Raw genomic sequence first — 14,537 nt, 5'->3', positions numbered from 1 at the left:
GAACCACACACGTTTTGGGATCAAGATAAAAATGGACTAAAATGCTATTTGAGGCTGTAAGAATCTTTTACAACCTCTTCTCCCTTCTCTATATTATAGCGTTTACAATTTCAAGACCATTCTTTGCAGCAGAGGTGGAGTAATGACACAGACACAGAGCTGGATTTAAAACTGGGTCATTTTTATTAATTAAATTAGCATAAATTTAATTCAACCTAACAAGGACACGCAGGGTCAAACAATTACTTCTGGGGCAGAAATGACGTTAGAAAAACTTCCGGGGCAACATATGGGCATAGCTCCATGCTGATCCAGGTGAAGGGGCCACGCCCTCACCTGGATCCCAGCCATGCGAATGCATGTGGGAGGTCTCACAGTCTAACCCCTAAAAGGGGATAGAAATGGGCGAGAGCCAAAGGCAGGTTCTCCCCAATTGCTCAGATCAAGTTAAAGGCACCATGAGCCCTTGGAGAGAATCTGCCATTCATCCCCAAAGATGCCCAACAGAGAACACACAGTTGCTAAACGCCACCCAATTTCCGCCCCTGACCTGCCAACCCAATGACCAAAGGTAAGCCAATTAAAAAACTAATCGGGGAGCGAAGCACCCCCTAACCATCCATCCTGCACCACAGTGTGGAATAGGTGAAAAAACGGTTGCAGAAAATACCGAGACCGCCAAAAATTCCTATTTGGCAGCCTAAGGACAACCCACAGCAGCACACTGAAAAATAGGGCGGGCGGGCGGGTGTTCGCCTGCTCATCATCGAGGCGAAAAGGAGGCCCCAGCCTGTGCAGCGCTTTTTATAGGGCTGGCAGGCTCCACCCCCCTGATGACATCATCAGGCTGAGCCGATGACCCAAAATGGCCGGGATTTCACGAAATCTCAAGAGATCCCGGCCTTCCAAGATGGCGGCTGCGCCAGGAGCCGCGTCTCTCTGGCCCTGCTGCAAATCCGGGCCGGGGATAAGTCACCAGCCGGGCATTTCTTCATCATGTGCTAAGTTGAGTTTTGATTCCTATTTCCAAAACCCTACATAGAAAGGTTTTCATTTCTGTTCCTTCTTTCTTTTTTTTAAAAAAGACACATGCAAAATTACAGCTCAACTTTTATTAATCTAATTCCGGGTGTTAGTCTGTATTTGCAGCTTTGTCTCTTTTATTATAGCTTTCTTTCCTCTTCTAGTCAAAGATGAAGGAACCATAATAGGCGCTTTCTTCAGGAAACAGATACAATCTTCAAATGTTCCCTCTTAAAGACAGATTAATGAATGGATGCTTGTTTTAATTCCTCTTACATTTCATTGAACTATTCTGCTTTGTAAAACAAAAATGGAAGTAATAATACTGTAAACAAGTAAGCCACGAATGAGATCCAGGCACAGATCTCCACATCCATTACAATTCATTTACCAATTAGAATATTAAAAATCTGTTTCCACTTTGCATTCATGTTTGCAAAAAATCAGCAACATTTTTTTAAAGGGGGTTCAGTTTTCATACAAGGAAAACTTCCAAGATGAAATAAAATATAGCTTATTAATCAGTGCTGAAACTAGTAGCATTAATCTTTTGCCTCAGCAGGCTCAGGGTCAAATCTTGCATAGCCTAGTCTCTCATGACTTCCTCAAACTATTTCCAATATTCATTTCCCAATTTAATTTAATTTAAACAATTTAAAATGACCACCCACTCTGGACGGCTCTTGGCAGCTGGCAAACCCCATAAAAAGAGTAAAACAATTAAAATGTACAATAGAGGTTTCAGCCTAGACTGAAACAACTACAACAGCAAAAAGTACAAAAGTGAACTTTGTGCCTACTGTTCCTGTCCTAATGTCTTTTTATCTTTTCTGTCTCTACTTTATACTTATATTATGTTAAACATACTACAATACAATACTATATTTGTATGACAAATAAAATAAATAAATAAATAAAATAAACAATGGGTCAGTGCTTCAGTACTTTCTGGAATCCCAGATAAGTAAGCACTGCCCAAGTCCCTGGAGGAATTCTGTTCTAAGAAGGTAACGGACCAAATCATTTAAGTAAAGTAGAAGCAACATTACATTCACAAACTGAAAGATTCAAATGTGAATCTGAAGATCCATGGAGGTCCTCCAATTTTGCAAGGTTTTATTGGGACTTCACATCCCTAATACTGAACTAGTACCCAAAAGTTGAAAATTACTATAGAGTTAACCAGTTCTTTCATGCTCTGTACAGAATTCATAGTCTTTCAACATTCATTTTCATCCCCATACTATGTATTGTATGTCAGCTAAAAGGAAGAATAAATGAAAATGTACTGTAAAATAAGATTAGAGAATGGTACTTAAGTATTGATTTGCTCACTGCTCATTTAATCAATAAAACATAAAAAGATAGGAAGATTGGGAGCACATTAGATCAGATTGCTTTTTGATCTAGCATTTATGATGTCCATCTAAAGTTGGACATGAGTGTGATTGCCACTCATTTTACTTAGCAAATGATAGGCATAGACATAGATTTGTAAACTGGGGGCAAGGTTTGTCTTTGCAAAATAAATTATTATAGGTATTGTTAACTTGCTGATCACAATGGCAACTGATGTTTCCATTGCTAGGTGATGTGGATATGGTCCTTAAAGTAAAACATTTGTTTGTTTGTTTGTTTGTTTGTTTGTTTGTTTGTTTGTTTGCTTGCTTGCTTGTTTGTTTGTTTGTTTATCTATTTAATTTAGTTAAGTTTGTCAAACATGCAAGATAAAATATATAAACATGGACATGAGCAGATGAAATGAGTACAAATGAGTACAAATAAATGGGAACAGGAGGACAGGGACTCTAGAAACGTTGATGCGCTTATGCACACCCCTTTATGGACTTCTTAGGAATGGTGTGAGGTCCACGGCAGACAGTTTAAAGCTGAAGCTGGGGATTTGAGGATGTAACAAAGAGTCAGGTAGAGCATTCCAGGCATTGACCACTCCATTGCTGAAGTTGTATTTTCTGCAGTCGAGTTTGGAGTGGTTTACCTTGAGTTTGTATTTACCTGTATTGTTTGCCCGTGCATTATTGAGGTTGAAGTAGTTGTTGATAGGATGTTGTAGCAGACAATTTTGTGTACTATGCTTATGTCAGACCGTGTTGATCATGATCATGTCCAATTTATGTCAGTTCCAGCTGTGGTTATTAAGCCAATCACAAGTAGCTATTAAGCGTGAGATCATATGTTTGCAACTCATGATCTCCTACCAAATTTCCCACTGACTTATTTGTTGAAAAAGAGCTGTGAAGATCTCAATACTGTAGTGATCATGTTACCATGGGATGCTGCACCTATCATAAATGCATGCTGCTTGCCAGGCTTTCAAATTGTGATGATATGAGTCCAAGGATGTTGCAATGACTGCAGATTTGGCAACTAGTCATAAACCTCCTTTTTCTATTATTTTATAACTTTGAACAGTCACTGAATGAATGGTCAGTAAACAAGAATTACCTGTACTAAACTGTAGCATTTTAACTTATGAACCCAACTTCTAGGGTTAATTTTGCTTTCATTAGAGTCATATAAACCTAGCCCTGCAGATGGTACCAGCATCAGTATGCTGGTTTGAGAGTTGGACAAGCAGGAAGGGTTAGAAAAAGATGTGATTTATTTTAAAAAAATGTTATAGCTCAAATCAAGAATCCCCAACCTCCAGGTTGTAGACTGGTAATGAGCTGCACAAGTGGCATGTATGTGTGCAAAGCTTTATTTGTGAATGTGCATTACACAGGATTAAAGTTAGAGACTACTGGCTTAATTGGTAACTAAAGTGCCACTCCCCCCCCCCCCACAATATCCAAGTATAACATATCAAGCATGCTATTAGGAAAGAGCAACGGCATACTGTGAGCAGAAGAGGAAATTTTCCAAAGCACCCAAAGGCCAGACAAGGAATAGTGTATGGAAACTGATCAAGGAGAGATTCAACTTAAAAATGAGAAATTTCTGACAGTGAGAACAATCAACCAATGGAATAGTTTGCCTTCAGAAGTTATGGGAACTTCATCACTTTCAAGAAAAGACTGGACTTCCATCTGTCAGAAATGGTATAGGGCAGGATGTCAAACTGGCAGCCCGCAATCTGAATGCGTTATGGCCAGGCCATGCCCACTTCAGCTCTGTGAATGGGGAAAAACATTGCGAAATGTTATGTGATGGCAATGTGATATGGTTAGTTTGACACCCATGTTATAGGGTTTCCTGCTCGAGGAAGGGGTTGGACTACAAGGTGCCTTCCAACTATGTTTCTATTCTATTCTATTCTATTCTATTCTATTCTACTCTACTCTACTCTACTCTACTCTACTCATTCATTCGTTCATTCAATCAATCATTTATTAGATTTATATGTCGTCCAATCTCATGGGACTTTAAATTAGAAAGCCATGAAACTAAAAAGTTATGACAGTAAATGGAAAATTCCTTAGACAGCCAGAACACTGGTGAATTCCCTGAGAATCCTTTATCTGTAATAAACAAGATTGGCATATGAAACATGCAAAGCATGAACTTTGAAAACCTGGATATCATCAAGAAAGAGATGATGAACCAAGGTGGTTAAACATGGAATTTTAACATAAGGCTACAAAAAGAAAATTCCTGGAATGAAACCTTCATGGGAATAGATTTAGATTTAGATTTAATTGGATTTGTATACCATCACTCTCCGAGGACTCGGGGCAGCTTACAGCATATACAAAAAAACAGAGAAACAGTAATACAATCCAATTAATAATACATTAAAAACAATCTTTAAAATTCTAATTAAAAAGTATCATTACAATTCATTCATTAATAAAGGACAGAAACCTCAAAGGACAAACTGGATATCTTTTTGTCCTAATAAAGAACATTTGGCACTATTTACTGCACACAAAGGAATAACAAGGGGCAGGGACAAAGAACAAGTAACTGATTAGAAGCAAATAAAAAATAGATGAAAGGCACATACTGAGGAATTGCATGGAAATAGCAATGATATTCAACTATATCACAACAGAAATCTGATTCAGAGCCAGATATATTGGAAGACAAGATAACATGGGCATTAAAACAGTTGCCAAAACCAAAATCCCCTGGAACTGATGGCATTCCAGCAGAATTGCTTTAATCAATACTAATAGCAGGAGATAAAAAATATGTAACTAATAATAAGCAAACAACTGGTTTTTCAAAAATCACCGTTGATCCCTCTCCTATAGAAGAGTGACACAAACATCTATTTCAACCACACAATTGAAAGGCCAGCTGTTCAAGGTGGGCCAACATTTGCAGCGAAGCCGGGAGCACTTGGCCACCACCACCAAAGGCAGGGATGGGGGTGGTTGCCTGAGAATGCACGTGACCACCCAGCATGCCGTGCGCTGTGTTGGGCGCAATGGGCCAGAGGGTGGAATGGCGAGTCCTGGTATAAAAGGGATTGACTCACCGCTCCCCACCCTCTTTGGAGTAGATCATCGGCCCAGTTGCAGGCTGATGATCCCGCTGCCAAGGCCACACAAGGAAAAAGCAGCATGGGATTGGCGTGATCACCAGGGTTAGCGACAGGTTTGGAGCACATAGTAGGGGCAAGGTTTCACTTTTACCCAGTCTTCCCCACCCAGCAGGGATCTGCGGGGGAGACCATTGTTTGTGCAGTGGTTCCTTTCATCCTAAGAGGCAGACTTGACCCTCTGCCATGGCAGTACGGGGTGGAAAAAAGGGTTTAACAGCAACTGCATGATCTCCTTTGGAAGGTGATGGGCTGCCCCTCTCTAGAAGCCCAAAGCCTACCTAGCTCAGGTGTTGGGAACAGGGTGCCCTTTGGGCTCACCTACCACAGGCCTACAGATGACAAGCTGGGGGTGAGCCTTTCCACTTGCCTTGGACATGTCACAGAGCAAGGAAAGGTCAAGGTCAAAATCAAGTTCAACCTTCCTTTGCTCAGCAAGGAATTACATAGGAATTAAATAATCCAGGATTTTGATTTCCTCAATTCCAAAATTGACTAAAGAAGAGATATTGAACCTGACAATAAATGCAGAATATTACTTGGGTGAATAGCAATGATTAGCATGGAGAAGACTTGGAAGAAAGGAATTTGTCTTAATACCAAAATTGCATAATAAATATTATTATTCTTCCTGTAAATAATGTTGTGAAAATTGAACAATAAAAAACCAAATAGAAAAAAAATAGTCTCTTTCAAGTCATTTGGAGATTTATCTCATTTGGAGATATTGTATATAATTTAGATATAAAGAATGAATGAAATATCAACATTTCTTTGTTTTCAATCTTTGCATGTTTTGATAGGTAAACACCCTTTCTTTCACTACTCCTGCAGATGCTAGTCCTGACTGCTTAGCCAACAGTCCCCAGTTTTGTAGCCCAGAGTTCCTCAATCTTTCCGGTGGTAAAGGGAGTGAGGACATGGTTCCACACAAGCAATGGGCAAGCACATGCAATGCTCCATTTGAACTTCTGGAAAAGCTCTCCTCTTCTTGAGAGCATGCAAGCCCTACAACTATGTCAAGGTAGAGCCTCACTGGGGTTTATTATTATGGTTTACTGCACAGTCAACCAGATGTTTAAATTGGATTTGGCATTTTTATCCACCTATCAAGTCCTTCCCAAGGACTTGGGACAGGCAGATATTGTTGTTTGTTGGTGTTAGGAGCATCACTGGAAGATGTTTTATCCTCCTCCTCCTGCTGCTCATCATCATCATCATATAAATGTCCTTCAAAAATAACCTTAATAAATTCAGCACTATTAGTAGCAATATCTTCAATTTAATTCTTTCCCTTTTTTGTGTTGTTCGTTGCATACTTATATATCAAATTATACCCTACTGAGTGGTGGGTTGCTACTGGTTCACCCTGGATTGAGCGAACCAGTAGCTGCGGTGGCAGCAGGTTCCACCCACTCACCCAGACATCATCAAAAATGCTCTGCGCATGCACAGAAAGTTTTGTGCATGTGTAGAAGCATTGCATGCATGCGAAGCGCCCGCACGGTCCCATTCCTGAATTGATAGCAAAGGTAAGTGAAACCTATTACTGACCCTACCTTTGTATAAGATAAGAGTATGGCACTTCACACAAACAAAAACACAAAACCATTGTGTTTATTCTTGAATCAGGGGCAAACCTTTACCATTCTGGTTTGCCAAGGAGCTTTTTGAAGAAGCTATAGCATTCCAAACAACAAGATAGGAGTAAGGAAAATTCTATAAACCCAGAATTCTTTGAAGACTCATTGATGTAGTGCCAAATCATACTTTGGAGTCATATGTGATATAAGCCACTGATAACCTATTATTCTCATCTGAAATCTACACCATGTGAAGGAACTTTAAGTGATTGGTTCATTTGTGTGCAGTATACATGACAGCAAAGACTGATCATTTTGACAATAAGATGTCTGGGTCCAGTTACAAATTAAAAGGATCTACAGTATTTTCAACCCAACACCCCTATGGTTGTCATTTATAATTATATGCATTTCTGAAACTTTTTCAAAGGAGAATCTCAGAAGCTTAAGTGCACAGTTGGCAACAAGCATTTGGAGACCCTGTGATTAATTATATGGATAACATCTCAAACAGCAGTGGAAAAATGAGAGACCATAAGCCACAGTTTACAATAGGAAGTATGTGATCTCAGGCTTTTAAGTCTTGATTAAAGGAAAAATTAATTGTATAAATTGCATGTTTTTAACTTGGTGTTTGTTGTCTCAGAGCTTGGTAGGTTCTTTGTGTAATTGAGGTGATTTATGACTAAGGAGACCTCTGTGATGTGAAATAACTCAACCTGCTAAAGTTCTGTGGCATTTATTTGATATCTCAGCCACTTAGTGATGGTTGGATGAAAGTTTCCCTCTGGAATCATTACAGTTACTGAGTCAAAAAGCTCTAGTCAAGTTAAAATAAGTCATTAGTTTAAAAACAATTAAAAGTAAATAGCACCTGTATCCAGCAATTAACAGCAATCTTAAACTTGACAAATTATATTACCAAGGCAGAAATAGTATTGTGAACACAATATATTCCTCTTGAGTCATCAAAAGTAACCCACACAAAGAAAAATTGGCTTTCATGCTCACAATTGATGTGGAATTAAATGCCCATACATGCTCAGTTGGAAAACAAATGAATACAGTACAAATAGGCTGTTACAGTGGTTAACAACTAAAATGTAGAGAAACTTTGTTCATCCACTGCAGTTGGACAGAGATCTACATGTACTTTCTTCCCACAATGTTTATTTTTATGCAAAGACCTCCCTTTGAAGGAGCTGGGGAATCCCTCCCACGAAGAGATTCCAGGGGCAGAGCCTTGACGTCACTGGCAGGTTGCTAAGGATGCCAAGGTGATCACTTCCTGGATTCCATGGAATCCAGGAAATGATCACCTTGGCGTCCTTAGCAACCTGCCGGTGATGTCAAAGCTCCGAATGCCGAACACAACCCCAAACTTTGCCCGAAGTTACAAAATTTTTGGGTTCGTGATCGGCATACCAAACACCACAAAATTCAGGACGGACCCAAATTGTGCGGGTTCGGTTCGCCCATCACTAGTTGTTAACCTAATCCTTTGCAGCTTCTTCTCTGGTAATTTTGAACTGCTAACAAGAGCTTACAGACCAATCCTAGAATACAGCTCGCCTGTATGGAACCCACATTGCATATCTGACATCAACACAATTGAGAGAGTCCAGAAATATTTCACAAGAAGAGTCCTTCACTCCTCTTCTCACAACAAAATACCTTACTCCGCCAGACTTGAAATTCTTGGTTTAGACAACTTACAACTCCGTCGTCTCCATTCCGACTTAATTATAGTTCATAAAATCATATACCCAAATGTCCTACCTGTTAACGACTACTTCACCTTCAACCTCAACAACACACAAGCACGAAATCAATTTAAACTAAATGTCAACTGCTCCAAACTTGACTGCAAAAAATACAACTTCAGCAACAGAGTAATCAATGCCTGGAATGCACTACCTGATTCTATGGTTTCTACTCCTAACCCCCAAAACATTTCACCTTAGACTATCTACAGTTGACCTCTCCCCCTTTCTAAGAGGTCTGTAAGTGGCGTGCCTACCATCCCTGTCCTATTGTCTTCTTTTGTTACTTTTTATCATTACTTATCTAATGTTTTATTTGTACAAATTATCACCCTATAATTGTTTGGATAAATAAATAAAAAAACAAACAAACAAACAAATAAATAAATAAATAATATCTCACAGAATGAGATTGGCCATAATGGGTAACTGACTTTAACCATTTGTAAGAGTGAGTTCAACACTAGGAGTGCTGGGTCTTGGAGAACAAAGCCTTGTCAGGAAAGAAGATAATTAGCAACAGACAATCAAGGAGATGGTTGACATTTCCACCATAAACCCTGTAAAGACATGAGACTTAAGTGGTTTGCTGACATGAGTGGGTCTATCCGCACTTTACTGAAATTTATTAAGTAAATTATTATTATATGTGTGAATATAACTTATTAGTATTACGTACAGAAAATGTCTAATTCTTTTTCCTACTGTTACAGTTCTGAAAAATATGTTACCTTTAAGGCTGCTGTTTGAGTTTAAAGAGAAACTCCCATTGAAACAGAGGAAGATGTACCTGCAAGTAACTACAGAAATTCTTTTGATTTTTTGCCTGCCTGCCTAACTGCCTTCATAATTTCAGTTCTTGACCATCAAGTCCACCAAACTTTCAAAGTATGTTGGCCTTCCTCAATTAGTGCAGAGACCAAAACCAAAGAAATTGATTTAAAATATGTGAAGGTGAAGTCACTAAGATAGAGCATAAAAATAAAATTTCTTTCTAAAAACTGATGACCTAAATAGTTAATTCTGAAAGCAGCCAGTAAAACAACATAACAAGGAAAAGCTTTGCAAAATATTGATTTAATGCATCGCTTAAGCAACAGAATATCTCAAGCTAGAATTATCCATGCTCTATTTCCTTTTAACTTGGACAGTTTATCTATTCACTTTTCTCAAAGGAACACACACACGCACACACACAACCATTTCTACATGAATTGGTTTTTATCTGAAGCATAGCTGTTCATCAGAGTCCAACTAAAATCCAATAAGTCAGCATTACTGTATAAGATGGGTGCCTGGAACCAATCCTATGTATTTTTATTTTATAATGTTGCATTGCAAAAATTACTATACATTCAAAATTAAAAATGTACAAAAGAGTAAATACAGTTATATGTGATCTACAGGAAGGCAGGCAGGAAGTACAGTAGCTTTGTGGCCATAATCCAAGGTCACTTCATTCAGAAATATTTCCCAACATAATCAATGAGACTTACTTCTTTAAGCCTATACAATCAGCTTTATCTTTCCCAGCATACAGCCGCCACATCTGATCCAACCTAGTACAATGTTCAATCTAGTAGGCTTTCAAGATAAAATTGAAAGGGTGGAAGTATGAAGATGGTTGTCTTTATATGTCTTCTGTTGGCTCTTCCCAAACAATTGTGCTTCAATCCATCCTTGTTGGCTGATGCACCATCTTTCTGATGGTGCCTTCATGAGATATTCATGAAATAATGTAAGATTTCAAAGTCAGCTCATAGTACTTTGGAGCCTGAAGTGAATAACCAAAGATTGCCAGTTGAATCTTGGTTCAACACTAGTAATATAACAGCATCCTCTTCTTACCCAAGAGCAGCAGGATAGATAAGAAGAAAGTTAGTTACTAGCTTCTATAGGAGTGGTTAAAATGACTGACACACTTGGCGTGTCAGCGGGAAAGTCAACAGTCCAAATTTGAGAACTGAATGCAATGTGATGGGGTGAGTTCCTGCTCCTTGCCCAGTTCCTGCCAACCTAGCAGTTCATTCAAAATATGAGTAGATAAATACCACTTCGGTGGGAAGGCAACAGCACCCTGGTCTATAGTTATGCTGGCCACAGGACCACAAAAGCATCCTAGAACAATGCTGGCTTCCTCAGACATCACTGGATAGGGGAACCTTTACCTTTATTCATAGATTTCTATCATTTACTATTTGTAAGAATGGCTAAATCTGCCAATTTTGGTTTCTTTCCATTTCTCTCCCCCCCCCCCCCAACTGTGTCAGTTTTGAGAATTTGTTCCTAAAAAGCTTCTATAAAAATTGCCTTGCATTTTTTGTTCCTAATGAAGGCAGTTTTATGCAATTTGCCAGATGGTCTTACTTTGTAAACCACTTGACTGAATATTATTCATTTTTGTATGCATTTTCTGTAAAGGGAAAATTAATCTCAGATCCAGAATACTGTGCATTTTAGAAACAACTGAATCTCAGTTTGCATGTTGATTCACAAGTGAGAATCACTTAAGTTCTTACTAAACTTCATTTTTCTACACTCTATCTGGAGATTTTTTCCAATTCTAAAGAGTCAGTACAATGTTTAGAATAAAATAACAGAGTTGGAAGGGACCTTGAAGATTTTCTAGTCCAATCCCCTACTTAGGCAGGAAATCCTACACCACTTCAGAAAATGGTTATCCAACATCTTCTCTAAAACTTCCAGTGTTGGAACATTCACAATTTCTGGAAGCAAGCTGTTCCACTGATTAATTGTTTTGTCAGGAAATTTCTCCTTAATTCTAAGTTGCTTCTCTCCTTGATTATTACTTCTTGTCCTACATGCTTTAGATAATAGCTTCACTCTTTCTTGTTTGTGGCAGTTCCTGAAATATTGAATACTGCTATCGTATTTCCCCTAGTCCTTCTTTCCATTAAACTAGATATACCCAGTTCCTGCAACCATTCTTCATGTTTTAGTTTTCAGTCCCCTAATCATTTTTGTTGCTCTTCTCTGCACCCTTTCTAGATTTTCCACATTTTTTTCTTATATTGTGACGACCAAATTTGTCCCGAACACTTTTTCCCTGCCATCAGAGAAGGTTTCTACAAAAGCCAGCTGTTCTCTTTCCTAACTGTCCTCTTCTTCTTCTTCTTTTTGTTCCCCATATATTATTTTTTACTTACAAGGAAGCTTGTCAGGCTTGGTCCTTTTATAAATTAAACATAAATATACAATTTCTGTAGTAAACCCTTTGCATTGTTTAGTCCTTTCTCTTTTAGCATTGAACCGCCAACAGGCCACACAGTTTATGGATTGTAATTTTAGTTAGACTATGTATAATTGATAGACTGGATTTTATTATAGATTTTAGTTGTTATTTATTTTTTTATACTAAAAATTTTAATTGTATACATACTGAGTGCTTTTATTTGTTCTGGTCTCTGGTATAAGTGTAATAATAATAAATTGATTATCTGATTGACTGGAGACAAAAACTTTACCTTTTTAGAACCATAGCGCAATAGCCATAGAATAATGTAAAAGTTTAGACACTGAAAGTATCTGTAAGGGAAAAATGTTTTTATCTAGGCCCATTTATTCACCATAGTGCTAGTAATGGAAGTATAATTCTTTCATTTTTTCTTCTCAACTGCTACACTGAACATAAGCTAGTTTAGAAATGGAGAGGCTGAGCGTTAGATAAAGAACTACAATGTTGCCTGGGATTCCATTGGAAGTAGGTGCAGAGATGACAATTGGCATTGCTGCAGGAAATGTTGAGTTAACTGAAGATGGCGATCATAATGGCAGATCACAAAAGAATGGCAAAGTTGGAAAGAAGAAACTGCTTATTTATTTATTTACAAAACTTACACATCAATTTTTCATTTTTTTAGAGATCAGTAACAAATACTTTGGTAAGATTCAAAATTGTTGTAATTGGGCACAGTCCAATAAGTGCTTTGCAAAATTCCAAATCACTGAGATAATCTATGAAACATTGAAATTTATTTATTTATTTATTTTGTCCAATAAAAATTGAAATTTAAGGAAAATAAAAACGTGTAGTAGTAAATATCAGATAAGAGATAGAAGAAGAGATATGAGAATAGAATACATCAATGAAGAGTAGAGGAAGGATATATGGATGGGAGAAAAGATATATAAAATATAGGAGAGACAATTGGACAGGGGACGGAAGGCACACTAGTGCACTTATGCTCACCCCTTACTGACCTCTAAGGAATCTGGAGAAGTCAACCGTGGAAAGTCTAAGGGGAAAATGTTGGGGGTTGGGGGTTGACACCACGGAGTCTGGTAATGAGTTCCACGCTTCAACAATTCGATTGCTAAAGTCATATTTTTTACAGTCAAGCTTGGAGCGGTTGATATTAAGTTTGAACCTGTTGCATGCTCTTGTGTTATTGTGGTTGAAGCTGAAGTAGTTGTTGACAGGTAGGATATTTCAGCTTATGATCTTGTGGGCAATACTTAGATCATGTTTAATGCGTCGTAGTTCTAAGCTTTCTAGACCCAGGATTGTAAGTCTAGTTTCATAGGGTATTCTGTTTCGAGTGGTGGAGTGAAGGGCTCTTCTGGTGAAGTATCGTTGGACCTTTTCTAGGGTGTTGATGTCCGAAATTCGGTGTGGGTTCCAGACATGTGAGCTGTATTCGAGGATGGGTCTGGCGAAAGTTTTGTAAGCTCTGGTGAGTAGTGTGAGATTGCCGGAGCAGAAGCTAACTAAATTACCTAAATAACTAAGGATGATATTGTCTGATTATTGCATAAAAGGGGGGGGGATGAAAAGCAGATACCTCAGAGTAAAGAGTAAGTGTGGGATGTCAAATATTCCTGCTATTTCAGGAAAATCTCTTTATCAAGAGAGATTCAGAGGTGGGTTCCTCCCGGTTCGGACCAGATTGCTTGAACCAGTAGTGACCCAACTAGTCATGATGATGTCACAGAACTGGGTTTGGTCAATACTGGCCTGTGGGCACTGGGCACTACCCTCTTTTTAAAATTTTATTTATTTTTAACTTGAGGGGATTTTTTTACATTTATTTTTTCTTCTGAGAATGCACAGAAGCCGAGTTTCCAGCTTGATTTTGGCTTTTTAAATTTTTTCAGCAGTGCACATGTGCCTATAAGGCATGCTCATGCGGTGCGGGAGGAAGCGAACTGGCAGTGAGGTATGTTAGAATCCACCCTGGAGAAACTGGTAAACCCTCTTTAATAAAGCCTTTTCAAGCATCCATTTCTGTTTTAGAACAATTGCATTTGTTTTTATGGAAGAGTAAAAAACGTGTTAGAATAAATATTTCCTAACAGTGGGTTGTTTTTCACTGTAAATTGCAAACTAAGTTTACTCTAGAAACGTGAACCTATGTAAGGTGAGAAATAGGCATCATAAATATGACAGTTTTGTCATACTATTATGAGAGTTGGGATGAATTTTATATTGTATTACTATAACGATTGTGTGTTTTTAGTCAATCCTTTATATACTTGCAATATATCTACTGTACGTGCAAAATAAAATATGTTATTTTTTTTTATTTCATTAGGTATGGGATTTAAAATATTTGCAAACTGCTCTGGATTTTTTTGTTCTTATAGTTGTTTTGAACCATGGAAATATATTTTAGGTTTGCATTTCCAGAAAAATTTCCATCA

This window comes from Erythrolamprus reginae, chromosome 3 (assembly GCF_031021105.1).
Source record: "Erythrolamprus reginae isolate rEryReg1 chromosome 3, rEryReg1.hap1, whole genome shotgun sequence".
NCBI classification, from domain to species: Eukaryota; Metazoa; Chordata; class Lepidosauria; order Squamata; family Dipsadidae; genus Erythrolamprus; species Erythrolamprus reginae.
Note: the sequence above shows the minus strand (reverse complement) of the source record.